This window comes from Sciurus vulgaris (assembly GCF_902686455.1).
Source record: "Sciurus vulgaris genome assembly, contig: HiC_scaffold_611_arrow_ctg1, whole genome shotgun sequence".
NCBI classification, from domain to species: Eukaryota; Metazoa; Chordata; class Mammalia; order Rodentia; family Sciuridae; genus Sciurus; species Sciurus vulgaris.
In genome coordinates this window covers 3136459-3155337 of record NW_027632409.1, presented here as the reverse complement: position 1 = coordinate 3155337, position 18879 = coordinate 3136459, and the positions used below count along the sequence as shown (strand labels likewise).

Sequence of the window (18879 nt, the reverse complement as noted above, 5' to 3'; positions counted from 1 at the left end):
AAATGTCCATTCTTTCATTTCCCCATTTTCTTTTCTGGTAAATTCTAATCATGGAACATCTGTCTCTATATACTCTTCTCCAAAGCTATTTCCTTGGCGGAGGGACTGGTATTGTTGCCTGAGCATTAGTACCTGTAGAGCACTTACTCTTTCCCTGATGAAGGTGACTAGGTGATTTCAGGCAGGCAAGAGCCCAGGGGGCGGGCCACCAATTAGCAGCCCCTTGTTTGCAGTCCTTGATAAACAGTCCTTGATAAAGGCAGGTAAATTTGGTAATCAATGGCCTCCGGAGATCCTTGACATTCCGTTCTTCCAGGGGCAGTCTCCAACTTGCAGGGGCAGATGACTTTATGGCTTCATTACCTCGATTTGACCCAATCCCCTATTTCTACACTAACTACTTATTCCCAATTCTGGCTTCATTCCCCCCTTTAGCTTTAGGGACCCATAACTTCTTGTTAAGGAAATGAAAAGGGGCTTCGGTCATTCTGGCTGCTTCGAAGCTGAATGGGGGCAGCGAGGGGCAAGCAGTTTGGAGTTCCTTCTTTTTAAAAAATTGGCTCAATCGAGGGTTCCCAGGAAGAAGCCTGGTTGGGGAAGAGCAGGTTGTAAAGTCATCTGGGGGTGGGTGCTTCTATGATAGAAGAACAAAAAGACATGAGTACTGAAATGAGATTAGTACAAAGTAAATGTTGCAGCATCTGAAACATGCCACTGAGTATCATGAAAATGACAGAAGTTAATCTCTCACCAGGAGGTGGAAGAACTGAGAAATTGTTCCCATAACTAGGCCTAGCAAAGGCTGGAGAGGACAAGGCCTTTATTTGGGGACTTTAACATTGTCCAGGTTATCAGGAATGTAAACACAACATTTAACTCTTAATGTCATAGATGTCCCCAGAAAATATAGTTAAGGTACTTAATGTCATCTGATTTTGTAAAATATCCCTTTATTGGTATAACCTGTGTTTAGTAGTGATCTCTATACTTCTGTTACTTAGGAATAGATAATCATACTAGCAAACATAGATTAAGTCTACCTGTGTAGCTTAGGAAAGTCTGCAGGCCTTAAACTGACTAAAAACTTCTGACTCTGGCAGTTTCTCTTGATAGTTATCAGGCACATTTGCTGAAGAATCTTTTTTTCATTTGTAACTTCCAGCCTTTATTCTAGTGGGCTAATACAAGTGTACATCTTAAGTTACATTTAACTATTATTTCCTTTAAATGCCCAAGAATGGCTATATTTTGGTTTTAACTGTTTTGCTGGGTATCTAAAATCAAGCTGGTCAAATTGACCTGGTTCCTGTCTTGTTAAAGAGTCAGCTGAATTCCCACAGGGGTCACTCGTACAGAACTTAAGAACGGCTCCTTAGCTCCACCAGTGACTTTGATTAGGCAAGGTCTCTTGATGAGGTGACTTCCTTTAGATGCATCAAGGGATGTTTCCCTTTTTCCATGACACTCCTCTGCAGCAGATGCACTGGGTGATTTTTCATCCTCTAGTCTCAACAATATCCTTGATCAGGAGGTTGTGTGACCCAGAGTTGCAATACTCCTTAGAGAAGTTCTCTTATTCCCTGGGTTCAGGCTGACTTTGACGGCAAGAACCAAATATGGGCTTTTCTTGACCTCTGTATTTAACTCCAATCTCTAAGTTTGATCTTAATTATCCAGCAAGCCAATCTCACCAGTCATAAAGTAATAGTACTGGGCTTTAACTTTAATGTCCATAAATTTACAGTTATTTACCTTTTTATCTAACTGGAGTCTGTATTAGTACTGGAAGTTACCACTATCTATTCTATAGGTGATGGCTTATTATCACAAGTTACCTAGGTTGTGTGTTCTTGAAGCAGCTACTTCCACAAAACATTAACAGGTAACATTTTTACAAAATGAAATTAGCAAGAGTAAAAATATATTCAGCTTGTATAATAGCTATCTTGAATTTTGATTGAGAACTACATTCTATCCCCTATTTGAGATCACAGTACTTTTACAACAAGAACCAATTTTTTGACTATAACTTTAAATAAGCTGAAGTCTGACTTATTTTGGAGCTATTCTACACAGTGAGGTGGGAGGCAGAGCCTTATCACAGGTAAGGCGTGTCTCTTTACAGATCTTAAGTGTTCTAATTCTGATGTTGATCTTTGCTTCTTCCTCAAATATCCTTAAGTAGTTTATATATACTGTTTCCTGAGTCTATATAAACTTTATAATTAACACAATTTAACAGTATCTAAAACATGAATCAAAGAAAGGCTGAGAGAGCTTTTAACTTTCCTTTTGTGTGCTTAAGTGGCAAAATGTTTTCATGTTTCTTTCATATTGCACAATATTAACCTTTAAACAAATCAGACTCTAATGTTTAGAAATACATTTACATTTGAAATTCTTTATCTCAGTGTAAAAAGTAACAAATTTTACACATACCCTATTGATAGCATGTCCTATAATAGAACATCAAATGATAGAAATAAATCCCCAATTAAAATTTACTCTTTATAAGTTTAAGATTACCATTACAGACAAGTTTAATCTGGAGAATAGCAGAGCTTGATAAATTCCCTGCTTTAAAAACTTGTGGTCCTGAAACATATGAACACATTTAATATACAACTAGTGACCATTTCACAATTACTTTGACACTTTTATCTTACCAAATTTAGTTTTTAAAGAAAAATGTAGACTCTGTAACATAGTACAATATTCTATAACAGTTGTTTAACCATAATTGTATACACCCCAATTTTTAAGACTAATTGTTCTAAAGAAAAAACTTAATAGACACAAAGTTAAGAGTAAATTAGTGTTTCACATCCTTGTCATTTTATCATATAGATTAAACTTTGGTTTATATCAGAACATTAGTATTTCACCTTAGGAAAAACCTGAAATATTTTAACTGTCTCACATACATATAACCAACTAAGTTAAACACAAACTTGTTGAAACTTGCCCTTTACTTACACAGACTTTCTTAGCACTTACTTAGACCCTCATGTATTTCATCACACAAGCACTTTCTTACCCAGAAACAATTCCTTTTTCCTTTTACTAAATATATTTCTATACCCAGAACCTTTTATTTTCTCTTTCCTATTTGTTGACCCCTTTTTGTTCACATTCTGAAACAACTCTTATGAAATTTCTGAATTTAGATAAATTACTCTATTTTAATAAGTTTAAATATTATGTTGTTTATAGTACTCTAATTGAAACACAGTTGAAACTTTTGGGACCCTTTGTATATAGAATTGCACTTGTTAGGACATAACTCTTAGTAACCTTGTTTTTAGTTTATTGATGACACAAAGCAAGTTTAAACCCTTTTATTTACCAACTTATGAAAACACCAATAATGTTTAAGTATGATACCCCATGGAATTTAAGGAGTTAAAAGTATTCGACATTATTTAACAATTAGCATTTTAACTTTGTAAATTAATCAGAGGTCTCTACAAACACATTAGAGTAGTCCCATACATTTTAACTCTAATTCACTTATTCTGTAAAAACCAAGATATCAGACAAGTGTCCTGTACAGTATTTGCTGTCTCTTTCCTGTTGAAGAAAAGACTTAGAAACAATTGATATTAGACACTTTATTAACATCAATATTTTATTAGACTACCTAGAGACTTGTGAGTTATTTTCAAAGACATTTTGCTTTTATTAGTTTACCCAATTTGAACCTTTTTAAATCACGTGAATTAAAAGTATCTGGATCCATGTTTAAATCTTAATTTTAGGAGCACTCAGTTTTGATACAGACAAAACATGACATGAGACAGCACGACATACAAATAACACAAAATCAAGGCCTTGTAACTTTATAGGTGAATCTCCATTGCAATGTAACAGATGTTCAAAAACTCTAGTTGAATAAAAAATAGAACTGATCAAAAAATCATGAGCTCAAAAAAACATATAATTAAAAATATAGCATTTTCTTTGCTGGAGTTTTAAAGACTCTTTTTACCTTTTCTTTCCCTGGGTTTGAGACAGGTCTCCTACTGAGCTTTTAGGCTTCTTTTATTTATATTTCAGTGTAAGTCTTGACTGAGATCTGGAAGGATCTAACAGGTTTTAACAGAAACTCTGTGTCTAAGGCATTTTAGCCATCTCATCCGGACAGGTTGGATGTTAAAATTATGAGACCTTATTTTTCATTACTTTTGAGACTGAAGCTACTTTGCTAAGTTACCCTTCAGGGCTGTCGGGAGGGGGAGTCCAGAGAAGGAATCTTTGGGGTCCACCCGAGAGTTAGTCTGGGCAGAGAACCCCGCAGTTGTCCCAAACCTTCCTCCACCTCCGCCACAAACACACAACAGAACTAGATACAGACGGGCACCAACCTCTGATCCACCAATTGAACCCAATCAGCGTTCTTACTGACGGAGACTACCAGGCATCCCTGGCTCTCCTCCACCCTTAGGGCGTCCCCCAGGGCTGCAACCTGTGGCCCCCAGGCACGTCTACCGACCACTGTTCGGCCACTCTCAGGAGTCACCGAATGGTTGCCACTGAAACCGAAAGTGCGCTCACAGAACCAGACCAACTAACAAAACACAAGACAAAAACAGACAACTTTGGGGTACCCCTTCTTACCTCCAAGGTCGACTCCGTGGATGAGGGGTGGCCGTCTTATCCCGGACCAGCCCCCAAATGTAAGGCCCCCAAAAAGGAAACCACAACTCTGCCCCATGGATCGACGGCAACTCCAATCAACCGCAGGAGGCTTCACTTGATGCAAACCCCAAGAGGTGTTTATTCCAGCGCGCTGTGACCTGACTCATGACTCATGCAGGAGTCCAGGAGTCGAGTCCCTAGTAGAAAATCTTGTAGGTTTATAAAGGGAGAGACCACACATCCAGAGGGGTCACACATGAAAGAAAAAAGGGGAACAAAGCTGCCAGGAAATTTCAAAGGGGGTCTGGGTTTGCTGATAACATACAACATGTTTCACAATGTTGTACAACAGGGCGTAGATTCTGGTGTCTTAACTGCCTGAATACTATCTTGCTCCAATTACTCTTTTACTCTCTGTTTGGGGCTGTTTCCTGGAACAGCTTTAAGGGCTTTGTTCCCGTCACTGGGAGGGAAACCTTAGGGAGTTGAGATAAAATAGACAGCTTAAAAAAATGTCCATTTTTTCAAATCTACAATCCAGTTGAGTTTTACTTACAATTTCCTTGCAGAAATCCATTCATAAAAGGTTTCCATGGAATAGAAATTACAATGTATTGTGTACTCTTTTTGTTACATGGATAATTTTAGGCTAAGAGAGACTTCATTGCTTTTGAGTATTACTAATTGCTGTAAATAATGCAAAACATTTTCTATTCTTTTGTCAATTTAATATGGAATATGCTAATTATCCAGAAATGAATACTAGAGTTCTCAATTTTATCCATCATTTGTACTAGTGTTATTATCATCTCTAAACTTCTAAATCCTGATCTCTTGAAGAAGGTGCAATTTTGAAAGGTAGATTAAGAAAATAAATTTATTTTTACCATACATTTTAATTCAAATGAGAATTTTTTTAAGGCTGAGATTACTACTACATGTAATTTTATATGACACATAAATTTATATATCTGATTAAAATATGAAAAATATCAAAAACTTAAGTCTATACTTTATTACATGGGATAGAAATTGCATAAGGAACACCAGAAAGTTAAATCATGTCTAATGGTAAGTGGAACGATGCCAACACCATTTTATTTATTATCAACTTTACTGTTTATATCTCAGTTTTGAGAAACAAGTATAACAAATTATTTTCTATAATATTTGATAATTAATATGATGCAAGATAGCTTTCTGATTTATCTTTCAGATGGTAAGACTGAGTTATATGGAGGAAAAGAACAGAGCTATAAATTTGCTTATCCTACAGGTTTGCAAGTTTCCAGTGGTAGTTGCCTCAATTTACTCTCCTGCTTCTGAGAAGATAGTGATCTAGCATGCTTGTCCAAATAGGTTTCTGGTCTAAAACCAGAATTTTAGTATTGGTATGAAATAAAATAAATAATCTCTCAAACTCAACTAACTGTCACATGATTCTACACAAGTCAATTTTTATCATTAATGCAAATGACTATATTGTAATTCCTAGACCTCTGATTTTCATTGGTCATGAAAAAAGGGTAGAATTTTCAGAAGGATCAAGAACAACAGTATAAAGAATCAAACTGAATTGTCCCTCACTTACTTATAACCCCAAGTGTATTTACTATGCAATAAAATAAATAAATAACAAAAGCAAGAAAGTTGATTATATTATCTCATGGAAAAATCAGAATTTTTTTTCTCTCTTTTGTTTTTTTCTTTTCTTCTTTTATTATTACTTGAGATTTAACCCACGGCCACTTTACAACTGAGCTATTATTTTGAGTCAGGGTCTTGCTAAATTGTTTAAGGGCTTTGCTAACTCTGTGAGGCTGTTCTTGATTTGCAATTATTCTGTCTCTGTCTCCCAAACCACTGGGTTTGCAGGCATGCATCAATGCACCTGGCAGTAATTAGAATTTCTTACTGACCTGTGAGAAGATAAAATTTGCTTTGCTTCTTTTAAAGAAGTTAGAGGCAAAATTTAAAGCACTCAGAGAATTCCCAGATAAAAGTGGATTTTTGATGGTCCTTGACATTTCTTTTGCATTTCAAATACTCATGAATATTTCTCTCTCACAGCCATTCATTTTTTGATTATGTCAAAGAATAGTAAATGCATTTTGACAAAGACAGAAGGAGGGGTGGGGACAATTAAAAGGGAAATAATGACAAACTATTTAAAAAAGACTGTATAATCTATGCAAGCATATGTAAATAATATCTTTTTTTGTTTAAACATCGTTGACCCACTCATTTCCGTTTTAAGGAAGGAAATAAAAATAGGAATTTATGCTTCAAACAAATAGCAAAATACTAAGTGGGTAGATGTATACAAATTGCTAAAGACATATTCATCATTTAAAAAGTAAATTTTTATAATAACCTGAACTACTCATACTTGTAAAATTTAGTGAAATTTTCCAAAAGTGAAACTATTGGAATAATTTGTGAAAAATTAAAAATGCAACTTTGGAAAACTGCATGGGGTTTTAAAAACTATGTTCTACAAAAGTATTCTAGAGTAAATAAATTTCAAAGCTAATCTACAAAGTTTTCTCTTCTTCTAGTAGAAACAATTTACTCAAAGCAAAAAGAACATATAATTTTGTTTTACTCTGAAGTTCCTTAAAATCAGATTGCCTAAAATGTAAATAACTAACAATTAAATTACTAAGCACATACTAAATGCAGTCTTGGTTTCAAGCATATAAAGGGATCCCCTTTCAGAGGTGGATTTTAAATTCTTGGGTCTTGGAACTCATTTGAAGTTCTTAAAAATTAAGGACCCAAAGTATTTTTACTTATATAGATTACTGCTGATGTTTGCCATAAAATATGAGAAAAAATAAAACATAGTTATGCATTAAAAACACCTCTCATATTAGCATGAATAACATTTTTAAGAAACTTTTTTCCAAAAATTTAATTACAAATGATCTTTTTAAACATTCCAATAAATTGTTTAGAGTCTATTTTGATAGAAGACATCTGTATTCTGTATTTGCTTTTGCTTACTATCTATTGTAATATGTTGCTTTACTCCATATAATAACATATTATAATATATATAGCTATATGAAGATAATCACATCTCACAGATATGAAGAGGCAAAAGAGGAGAAACATTTTAACAGTATTTTCTAATTACTTCAGATAATATTCTTTGATATATTATTATTAGATTAAGTTATTTCTTCAAGGTTATATGGTAACTTAAATTATAATACATAAGCTATTCATACTTTTGTTAAAATTCATCTTGTACTTTAAATAAATCTTTTACCAGGCATGATTCTATAATATGAGGTGCTGATAACTGGAAAAATATTTATTCTTGAATTATAGATTGAAATTTTTAATATTTATTCAAAATTTATAAAAACCTCTATTTTTTAATATCACAATTGATCTCATCAGAAATGTTTCTAAGTAGTGGGAACATATTAAGCTCAAAGCAGCAGATCAAAAAATTCAAAATATAATTTGTATTTTTAAGCCTGAATTTTAGTATTGGCAAGAAATACCTGCAGTTCATTTCCTTGAAGTGACAAGATTAATTCATTAATTTCAAGAAAAATCAGTCAAATATCTAAATCTGAATAAACACAGTTTGTTGGTCAATTTTTTGTAGAAAAAAATGATGTTCTGTGAATAAAATACGGGGCTAGTTAAGCTTGTAGTCAAATAATCACCCAAAATCTTTTCCTTAACTGTTGTATTTCTGTGTGCAGTCAATGTGCTTTTATATAATTCCCATTTCATTATACATATAAACACAAAAGTACTAGACATTTACTCAAGGATGAAAATTTAATAAAATTAATGCATTTTACTGCTTGTAAAAATACCTTAAGTGTAACTGATACTTTGTCTCTAACAATGTGCAGTGGTGAAGAATACCATGATATAATTTGGTGGCACTGCCTGAACATATACCAAGAAAGAGCAGTTTTATCCTTATTGCTTATGGATCAACAGTGCAAATATTAACACAGGGAAAAAGGCAAATATTATTTAGTGCACTTCTGAAAATATATTTTTACCTCAGGACACTTCCTGAAAGGGTATCAGAAACCTGGAGTCCATGGGCCACACCTGGGAACCCATGTCTTTTAGTATTTGTTACTAACAACCAACATAAACCATCCACAAAATTCTGTCAATTATTGTTCAGTGGGCTCAGAGAAAATTTCCAAACTCACATGAAAGTGATAACATATTGTGACAATGGTTTTTCTTTTATACCTAACCACCTGGAGGAATTTATAAATATTTAATCATTCCATACCAAAATCTGCTAGCTTTAAATCCTGTTTTTCATTAATGAGAAGGCTTTGTGGTTTCAAGTATCAATGCAACACCATTCTTCTGTAGAAATAAGTTAACCCATGTAGAATTTAGTATAGAAACAGCTACAAAAGCAAAAAAGCAAAAATTAGTCTTACAGATATGAAGATATACTTTGGTATTAGCATAATCTATGGTGAGTAGAAAAGCAACTGACTTAGAATAATAAAAGAAAAAAACAGATCTTGTAATATAAAGCTGCTCCCTCATTCTTATGTTGCATTTATTTCCCCGCCTCCCAATTTCTTGTCACTCTCCCCACCCTTTCCACTGCAGCCATTTTCTCACCTCCCAACTACTCGTCAGTCTGTGAACATCCTAGCTAGCTATTTGTTCATCAGTCAGCTTGCAAGTATTCTTCTCCATTATTGGTCCCTGTTAGACTGGCGGAATTCAACCACTTAAGGATAGCTTCCCCGCCATCTTTTCTCATGCTTTCTCTCTCCTACCCTTTCCTTCTCTCTCCTCCTCACTTTTCATACTCTCTCTTGAACATACGCTTTCTCTTTTCCTTCCATTTTCTCTCTTACCCTACAGGGAGACACTCTGTTTGCTTAATAAACCCTCTTATGTCAATTCCCATGTCCAGTGTGGTTTTTGTGGGTTTCTTACATTGGTGCTGTGATTTGGATGGGCTCTTCCACTGACTCTTAAGCAAGTGGAACCCCATCTGATGCCCCAGTGCCCCCCAGACACAGCCTCACCTTTCATTCTGCCTCGATACTCTGCTCTGCATCCATCACCGGACTTCAGATTGGTAAGTCCCCTAGGTGGGTTCCCCTAGGCCAACTTCAACACTCCTCTATGAACCTGAGAAGGGACCATTGAGTATCTGGGACCCTCAAGGTGGCTGAAGGTTGGTGGCACACCCAGTCAAGACTTTTATAGTTTTGGCTGGCCCCCTTAGTCAGTCTTATCTGCTGGGTGGGTACCTAATTTTATGATGGAAGATTCTCTCTCAGGTTTGAGGCTCAACTTTGTGCTCACACTTGTACTCTCCCTTAAAAACCCTGATGTCAGGTTCTCAACCCTCCTTGGCTTTTGTCTGGCCCCACATTGATGCTTGTGTGACACCACCATTGATGTGCTGCCTCCTCATCTTCAGTTGACTACTCTGGCCTCAGGATGCTCTGGCCACAGACTTGGCTGTATCAGTCTCCACCATGGGATCTGGGTCCTCTATTCCAGCAGATTCACCCCTGGGATGTCTGTTAGAAAACTTTAGAACCCTTCACCTGACCCCCGGCTTTAAGCCATCAAAACTTAATAATATTTGGCCACAGTACCCTTTAGATAATCAATCAAAAATGGCCACATAATGGCACACAGCTTCTGTGAGCCATTGAAAGGGATTCCTTATCTTCAAGTCTCTTATTTCTTGCTTCTTGGCTCTTCCTGAAAACTCAAACATTTCCTTTTGGATTCTTCTCCCCCTCTTAACCCCTCCTCTTCCTCTGAGTTCCACTCAGTTCTGTTTCTGCTTCCATTCCCCAGCCCAGCCAACCTAGTCCTCCTGCCACAAGGTCCTGCATATGGCAGTGTGGAGGGAGTAACCAGCCCAACAATCAGTGGCATGTTCCAGTAAGGAGTATGATATAGCAGCCCCATTCCTCAAGAATAGTGGGAGAAAATATTTCAAAATTTTCTGCATTCAATCCTGAATTGATTACTAACCAGGAAAAGGGGTTAAAATGCCCTAGGTATCAAGTTTCTGTGAGACTATTATCTCCTTTCAGATTTCAGTCAAGGCTTACATTTAAATGTAAATGGAGGAAGCCAGAATGCTCAGTGGGAGACCAGTCTAGAACTCAAGGAAAAAAAGTCCATTTAAAATTTCTCCTGGGCTGCAACACAGAATACTTTATTTCTCCCTTTTACCTCTTTTCTCTGCCCTTCTCCTTCTCAATCTCTCATGGTATAATTAATGACCATTATCATTTTTCTTCTAGAACTTTTGTTTTTCTTAAATGCTATATTTTTGAGCTCACAATTTTGATCCTACATACTTAGGTTAATGATTTTTTGATCAGTTCTTTTTAATCCAACTCTAAATTTATTTTTGAATGTCTGTTACATTGCAATGGAGATAAACATTACAAGTCCTTTGCTTTTGTGTTAAATATAAGAACACATAAAATTAAAATTTTAAAAAATGGATCCAAATACTTTAAATTCATGTGATTTAAAAAGGTTCAATTTAAATTGGGTAAAATAATAGAAGTATTTTAATGTCTTTAACATTAACTCACAAGTCTCTAGGTGGTCAAACTAATAGAATGTTGATGTTTATAAAATGTCTAACATCAATTTTTCTAGGACTTTTCTCCAACAGGAAAGAGACTGCAAATACTGTTGGTAAATTTGTCTGATATCTTGGATTTTCTACAATAAGATGAGTGAATTAGCGTTGACATGTATGGGATTACTCAAACATGTTTGTTAGAGACATCTGATTAATTTACAAAGTTATTCCATGGAGTAACATACTTAAACATTATTCTTTGTATATTAAGTGTGTTCATATTTTCCAGGTATAAAAGCTCTCTCAGACTTTCTTTAATTCATATTTTAGATATAATGTTAAATTTTGTTAAGTAGTGTTCACATAGACTCAGGAGTCAATATATGTAAACTTCTTAATATGACATTTAAGAAAGAGTATAATGCACAGTAGCAGAAATGGAATAGGAGTGACTGAGATTGGTGTCTCTGACCTCATGACTGTGGCATGCCTGGTGCCTGGGAGTGTTCCTGTGCAGGGGCAAAATATGCTTACCTGTTGTGGCAGTACCCTTCCTGTGGAGGCTCTATACAGGAGTCCTATCAGCTCTGACATTGATATCAGGCACACAGCTCTTGGGAAGGAAGGAATTCTTTTGCTAGATAACCAGTGTTTCATGAGCTCCCTTCTCTGGTTCCTGTCCACCTTACAATAACTTTGAACAGTGGACTTCCTTGAGAGCTACACAGAATTCCTGACATTGCACTTTGCAGTTGTGAAAAAAAGTTACGTAGATGTCCTATTCTCTGTAACTTTCCTGAAAACGAAGAATAATGCTTACATACATATATAATAATTGCTGACGTAACTCTTTAGATCTGCATTTCCATCAGAGAAAAGAGCTCCATCTAATCTCAACTTAATCTTCAAAAATCTGTATTTATAAACCTTTATTTTCTAATTCTCCTTTGCCCCTCACTGAACTTGAGAATTTCATCATGCTGGTCATGGCAAAAGAGGAAAAAATTAGCTCCAGGATTAGAACATTTTACCTAAGATTTGTGAAGAACCCTGCCTTACCTCAGATAAGGCTCTGCCTCACCCTGCTTCATGTTTGAATGGCTCCAAAGTAAGTCAGACTTTAACTCATTTGAAGTTGTGCTCAAAAGTTTGATGATTGTTGTAAAGATTACTGTTATCTCAAACAGGGTATATAATGAATAACTCAGCCAAAATTCAAGATAGCTATTGCACAAACTGAATGTTTTACTCTTGGTGATTCCATTTTGTATTTTCCTTGTAAACTCTAATGGCTACCTGATTATTATTTTGCTGAAGTACTGCTTCAAGAGAAAACACTATAAATTAACTTGAAATCATACAGGACAGATAATGTAGACTCCAATTAGATAAAAGGGGGTAAATAACTGTACAGTTATAGACAACTTAAGATGTACACTTGTGTTAGCCCACTAAAATAAAGACTGAAAGCTACAAAATAGAGATTCTTAGGCAAATGTGCCTGATAACTATTGAGAGAAACTGCCAGAATCAGAAATTTTTAGTCAGTTTAAGGCCTATAGACACAGGTAGGCTTAATCTATAGATATCTCTTCTAAATGTTGTGTTTATATTCCTGATAACCTGGACAATGTTAAAGTTCCCAAATAAAGGCCTTGTCTTTTCCAGTCTTTGCTAGGCCTTATTATGGAAACAACTTCTCAGTTCTTCCACCCCCTAGTGAGGATATTCATTGGCATGTTCCAGATTCTGCAACATTTATCAAATACTAATCTCATTTCAGTACTTATGTCCTTTTGTTCTCCTCTCATAGAAGTATACATCCCCAGATTCCTTTACAAACTGCTCTTCCCCAACCAGACTTCTACCATGGACCCCTTGGTTGACCTGATTTCTAAAAAGGGAACTCCAAACTGCTTGCCCCACACTGCCCCCTTCCAGCTCAAAGAAGCCAGAGCAGTCATCACTCTCCTTTCCCTACAGTAGTAAAGCAGTTCCTAAAATTAGAGGGGGGAGTAAAGCCAGAACTGTGGATAGGCAGTTGATGCAGAAACTTGGGATCATTCAAATTGAGGAAATGAAGTCCATGAAAGCCATATGCCTCTGGAAGTCTAGAAGTTGAAGACTGTCCCTGGGAGAATGGACTATTTACCTCTCACCTGCAAAACTGGGCCTAGTCAAGTAGGCAGGAAGGATAGAAAAGGTGGGAAAGAACTGAAGAACAAAAGATTTTCTTATAAAAACAGAAGCAAGGGAATGTAATATAGAGCTGCTCCCCTGTCCCTTATGCTGCAGCCATTTTTCCACCTCCCAACTACTTGTCAGTCTGTGAACATCCTAGCTAGCTATTGGTTCATCAGTCAGCTTGCAAGTATCCTTCTCCATTATTGGTCCCCTGTTAGCCTGGTGGAATTCATCTGCTTAAAGATAGCTTCCCCACCATCTTTTCTCATGCTTTCTTTCTCCTACTCACTTTCTTTCTGTATCCTCCTGGCTTTTTACACTCTCTCATGCATGTGCCCTTTCTCTTTTCCTTTCATTTTCTTTATTACCCTGCAGGGAGACACTCTGTTTGCTTAATAAACACTCTTATGTCAATTTCCATGTCCAGCGTGTTTTTCATAGGTTACTTACAGACATTATATTATTTTAAGGACTATGCCTTTACCATTTTGAGTTGTTTTCTCAATTTTAGTTTATATTGTTCAATTTGAAACATCTATCATTTGTGTCATCAGTGTCATAAAAATAAGTATTATAAACATAACAATATTTTGTTTTCATAGTAACAGTTCATTTATTAGAGAAAACAGCTTAAACAGACATATCCTCTATATTACTAAAGCTCATAGTTTGATTATAAAATTCCAGTATGTCAACCAAACACAGGCATTTATTCCCTTAAAAAACAAAGTGATCTGGGCTAATACCTTTAAATATGGCATTGGACTTGGTGGCTTTATGTAAAGTCTCAGGTATCAGAGAGAATAGGGCTGCATACCCTGACAAATTACTGGTTATAAAAATAACTCAATCATCTTTTAACATCTACCTCCTGGATAGTGTAATTTTAGCAATTCCTACTCAATTTCAAAATCAGCTGTGAATCAAAAAGGGGTAATGCACTCTAGTGCTCTGAAAAAAGCAATTTCTATAAGGCTAATGATAGAGGTATTTTGTGTATTGTGATGAAAAGGGAGATGTGGAACACATCTTGATTTTCTGGGGTTACCAAAAATAACCTAAAGTACTGAAGACTCAAGAATTACCTTCAATTTACTTGTAGATGAAAACTGACATCTTAATACCGAAAATAAGCCAAGGCAGCTGGTGATGAATGGCAGGAATGACTCTGGTGGTATTTTTGGGGAGTGTAGTAGGGATTGAACTCGAGAGCACTGTATACCAGAAGCTATGCCCCCAAATCTTTTGCATTTTAATTCTGAGACAGGGTCTCATTAAATTGCTCAGGCTGGCCTCAAGTTTGTGGTTTGCCTACCTCAGTTTCCCAAGTAGCTGGTTTGTGGGTTTGCACCACCATACCTGGTCTGAATAAATTGTAGACTGTGAAGTCTTCAGACTTCACATATTTATTTGTTTTGAAAACTCTGAAGTTACTATTTTAATATATTTCTGTTGGGTTGCTTTGGGATTTCAGTGTTGAACACAGCTACCTTTCAGTATATTTATGTTAAATTTTACATTTGGAAAACACTAAAAGTGATTTTAACAAACAATAAAATATTTTCCAACTATTTAGACCTAACCTAAAAGACTTCCCAAACCTCTGTCGAATTTTGATAATTAAAAAGACTATTTACATTCCAAATTAGTGCTAATATAAAAGCAGAAAGAACCAGAATTTTAAAAACTGAGATCTACAAATAGCTTCACAACACCTTGCAAAGGACAATATAAGCTATGATGAAAACAATCCTCATGAAATGTATATGAAAATATTTTTAAATCCTTGTTCTAAAATTCTTAGCAATGTGCTAGCCATATGTTCAGACCTCTCAATAACAGAAACTGAATTCCCTTTATATTTACCAAGTTCACTATTAAAAAAAATGTAGGTTTGAAGTTACTAATTTATCATCTACAGAATTATAAAGGTCTCAAACACACAAGATGGGACAGTCTATTTTCAAAACAGGTTTCTATAAACTGTTGAAATTTGTACAAATAAAATCTTTGAAAATGTAAAATATACCACTTAGAACAATGAAGTCCATAAGAATACAAGTATGTCAAGTGCTTTTATTTATCTAATAACTTCAGGGTTTCTTCTGTATCTGGTTATTATAGCAAACTTCTTTAGCATTGTTTGAATTCTTAGATGTACTACAAAAACACAATTATATTACTATTCCATCTGACATTACAGATAGTTACATCAAACAAATAAATCACAACACCTACATGTTTCTGGCCTTACTCATAATCTTCATTCATAATTGATAACCCCGGAAAGTCACTGTTATTATATAATTTAATATGGTTTTAAATATACCAGGACAGTTCACCATTTAAAGGTGGCCTTTTGTAAAATGTACTGATCATTTGGATTTTTTCAGAAAGTAAAATATACCTGCAGATTTATTCTACACATTTTGGACAATCAGTTATAATGTGAAATAAAATATCAAAAATATTTTAGAAGACTTTTAAAATAAAGCAGTTTTACAAAAAGGTATGAACCCAGGAAAGCTATAGGATAATAAACAGAAGTTGAGTAAATAAGCCAATCAGAAAATTCCAAAGATTGATTATGAGGTTGGTATATTTCACTGTGCAACCTAGCTCATTTTCTTTACACTTTAACATTACACAATAAACATACCTTTACATTGTGCATACTCATGATGATCCCACACTAATCCATGTACTGTTTTATTTCCTTACCATGAAAAAGCACAGCATTTTACCACATGATAACAGTTTTCAGAATGCATGACTGATTAACTTAATAATAATTAACTTTTTTAAAAAAAATTGTTTGTCAAAAAAAGATACAGAATGCACCACCTAATATATTTAAATACCCAATAAATAAACATAGTGGCTCTGGGGCTGTTAAAAATGTCTGACTTTCTATTACTAAGGAAAAATGAAATTCTGAGTATTTTTTAAATGCTTACCAGATACTCAAGGACCAGAATCAAAGGTTTATCTGGGGGAACAATCTCATGCAAGGTTACTATGTTTACATGTTTTAAATCCTTTAAGAGTGAAATTGTAAAACAGAAATGAAAACCAATTGTTCAGTCTGTGGAGGGCCAAATTTTTAAAAAAACTTGAAGTAAGTTTAGCATATAAACCAAGTGTTATAGTATTCTCAAGTTAAAAACAGCAATTTGCCAAGAGGATGAGTGGCAGAAAAACTGAAGGCATCAACTTTTACCATTTTTATGATTTTGAGTTTGACAGTATGGTACCTAAGGTCATCTCTAGTGTTACAACTCACCATCTTCTTTTTTTTTTTTTCTTTAATGTTAACTGTTTGAGCCTCTGGGTTTAATTTATATACAATTCAAGGGAGGATTTCTTCTGCTATACTGCTAATCAGTTACTTCAAATATTATTATTTATTTATTTGTTTTGGTACCAGGGATTGAACCCGAGTCACATACCTAGCCCCTCTGCTTTTTCTTTAGTTTTTATTTTAAGGCAGGGTCTAGCTAAGTTGCTTAGGTATTCACTAAGTTGCTGAGGCTGACTTCAAACATGCCATCCTGCCTCTGCATCCTGAACCACTGGAAATGAAGGCATTTACCACTATGTCTGAATCAAACCAATTTTGAATAATTCACTTTTTGAATAAAATGGTATCATGACATGTTTTTAAATAGTTCATTTATTTCTTATATTTAATATATGCAGCTAATTTACAGTTACCATGCTTCCCATGTACCAATATGTAAAATTTCCCTATCAGATATTTATCTATGTCACTACTTTTAATGACTTCATAATATTTCAATGTACATTAAGAATATTAATTTCTTTCTACTGAATATGTTAGTTTTAGAAATAAATTTAAATGGTCTAATTATATCTTCCAGTCACTTATTATTTCTCTCTGCTTTATTTTTTATAATTACCATTATAGAGAATTGGTTTTAAAACAGTCTAAATAAATATACTTTCTCTTATAGCTGTACTGGGTGTGCCTTCTTTGTGTTCCAAACAGATCTCTTTTAATGCCACCAAATTCTCTGTCAGCTTACTTCTTCCTTTATAAACTGTTGCATATGTACCTTATAAAACATATTTTGGAAGAACAATGAAGAACAATAAAGAGCCCTAACTGAATTTCTAATTTCTAAGCATGCTGAATTCCATCTTGCAAAGAAAACTCCACAACGTCCAGTATTAGATTTTCTTATGGCAAAAATGACTTTCAATTACATACACGTAGCTTCCATGATTTTATAAGACCAAACAGTGTCTCAAAGGTATAAAACAAGAATTTAATTTACTTTTTGTGCTTTATTTCAAATTAAGATTTGGATCAATAGTATTAAAATCAAAGGTGCTTTCCCTGTAATGGTATATGAATACTGAATGACACTAAGCACATTAAATGAAATAATAATTATACTGTTAAATCAAAAACATTGTTTTCAGGTTTCCAAAATTTTCAAAATCTTTATGCATTAACTCTTTTAAAAAGAAAAGAAGATTCCCTATCAACTGCTTATTATTATTTTCCTATTTATTATTTATTACTTCTATCTTTTTTTATTTCTTACTGTTTATTTATTATTTTTTACTTATTTTCTTGCATTTTTTTTTCTGTGGAAGATGGAATGTTTCAAAATTAGTAGCATTACAGGTAGTGACAAGTTCAAGAAAAAGTCACATTTTAAGAATTATTAACCTTCAATGAAATGTTTTTATTTCTAAAGTTATTTTTCAGAAATTTTAACTCATGCAATTTCCCATGATAGCACAGACAGAAGACTGCTAGGAGGCTAAAAAAACAGATGTATGTTGTGTTACCAAGAAAGCAAAATATTTTGTGTCTTAATAAAAGATTTTAAGCCTTTAAAAAATACTCATTTTCTCTCAAACTGATAGAATACTTTCAAGAATTGAAAGTTTCAATCCTCCTAATTTTGTTACATTTTCAGAGCAAGATATAATTGTTTAGACAATAATGCTCACAATTTTGTATGGTTGACAAAACCATACACTGAGATGATGAACAAGAGAGTCTTACATTTTTAAAAAAAGAATTTACTTACCTTTCCAAACTTTTCCAATTTTATGTAGGTTTCCATTTTCCCAAGCCCAATTTATGACTGCAAGTAAAACTATGATAAATTCAGTACTTATTCTTAAAATTTTATCCCTTCCTCAACTTCTAAAACTCTCCAATTCTACAATGTTTAAGAATAGAAAGAGTTGGTTACAATCAAATTGTTGAACATTGATCAAGTTTTAAAATATACTTGATATTGGAATATTAAAAAGGTCAAAAGCATCAGTTTATAATTGAAATAGTCAACCTACCTTACGTATGGATTGGATAATGGTCTGCAGTGAGTTCCTTGTTTTATTTCAAGACCCCAAATTTTAAACTACCACAGATTTACATTTTACGATACTAAAGAATTTGTAAAAATTACTATTTGATTTTCCTTTTAACTAAATCA

General features: G+C 34.3%; 1 pseudogene across 1 annotated transcript in view; it reads right to left on the bottom strand.

Annotated features, from left to right (window-relative positions):
• Positions 1-18879, bottom strand: part of LOC306652825 (cyclin-dependent kinase 17-like) — a 781406-nt pseudogene that overhangs the window by 724945 nt on the left and 37582 nt on the right. Inside the window, exon 5 of the transcript in view lies at positions 18469-18525. The product of the transcript in view is annotated as a cyclin-dependent kinase 17-like (transcript). The remainder of the gene's footprint in view (positions 1-18468; positions 18526-18879) is intronic.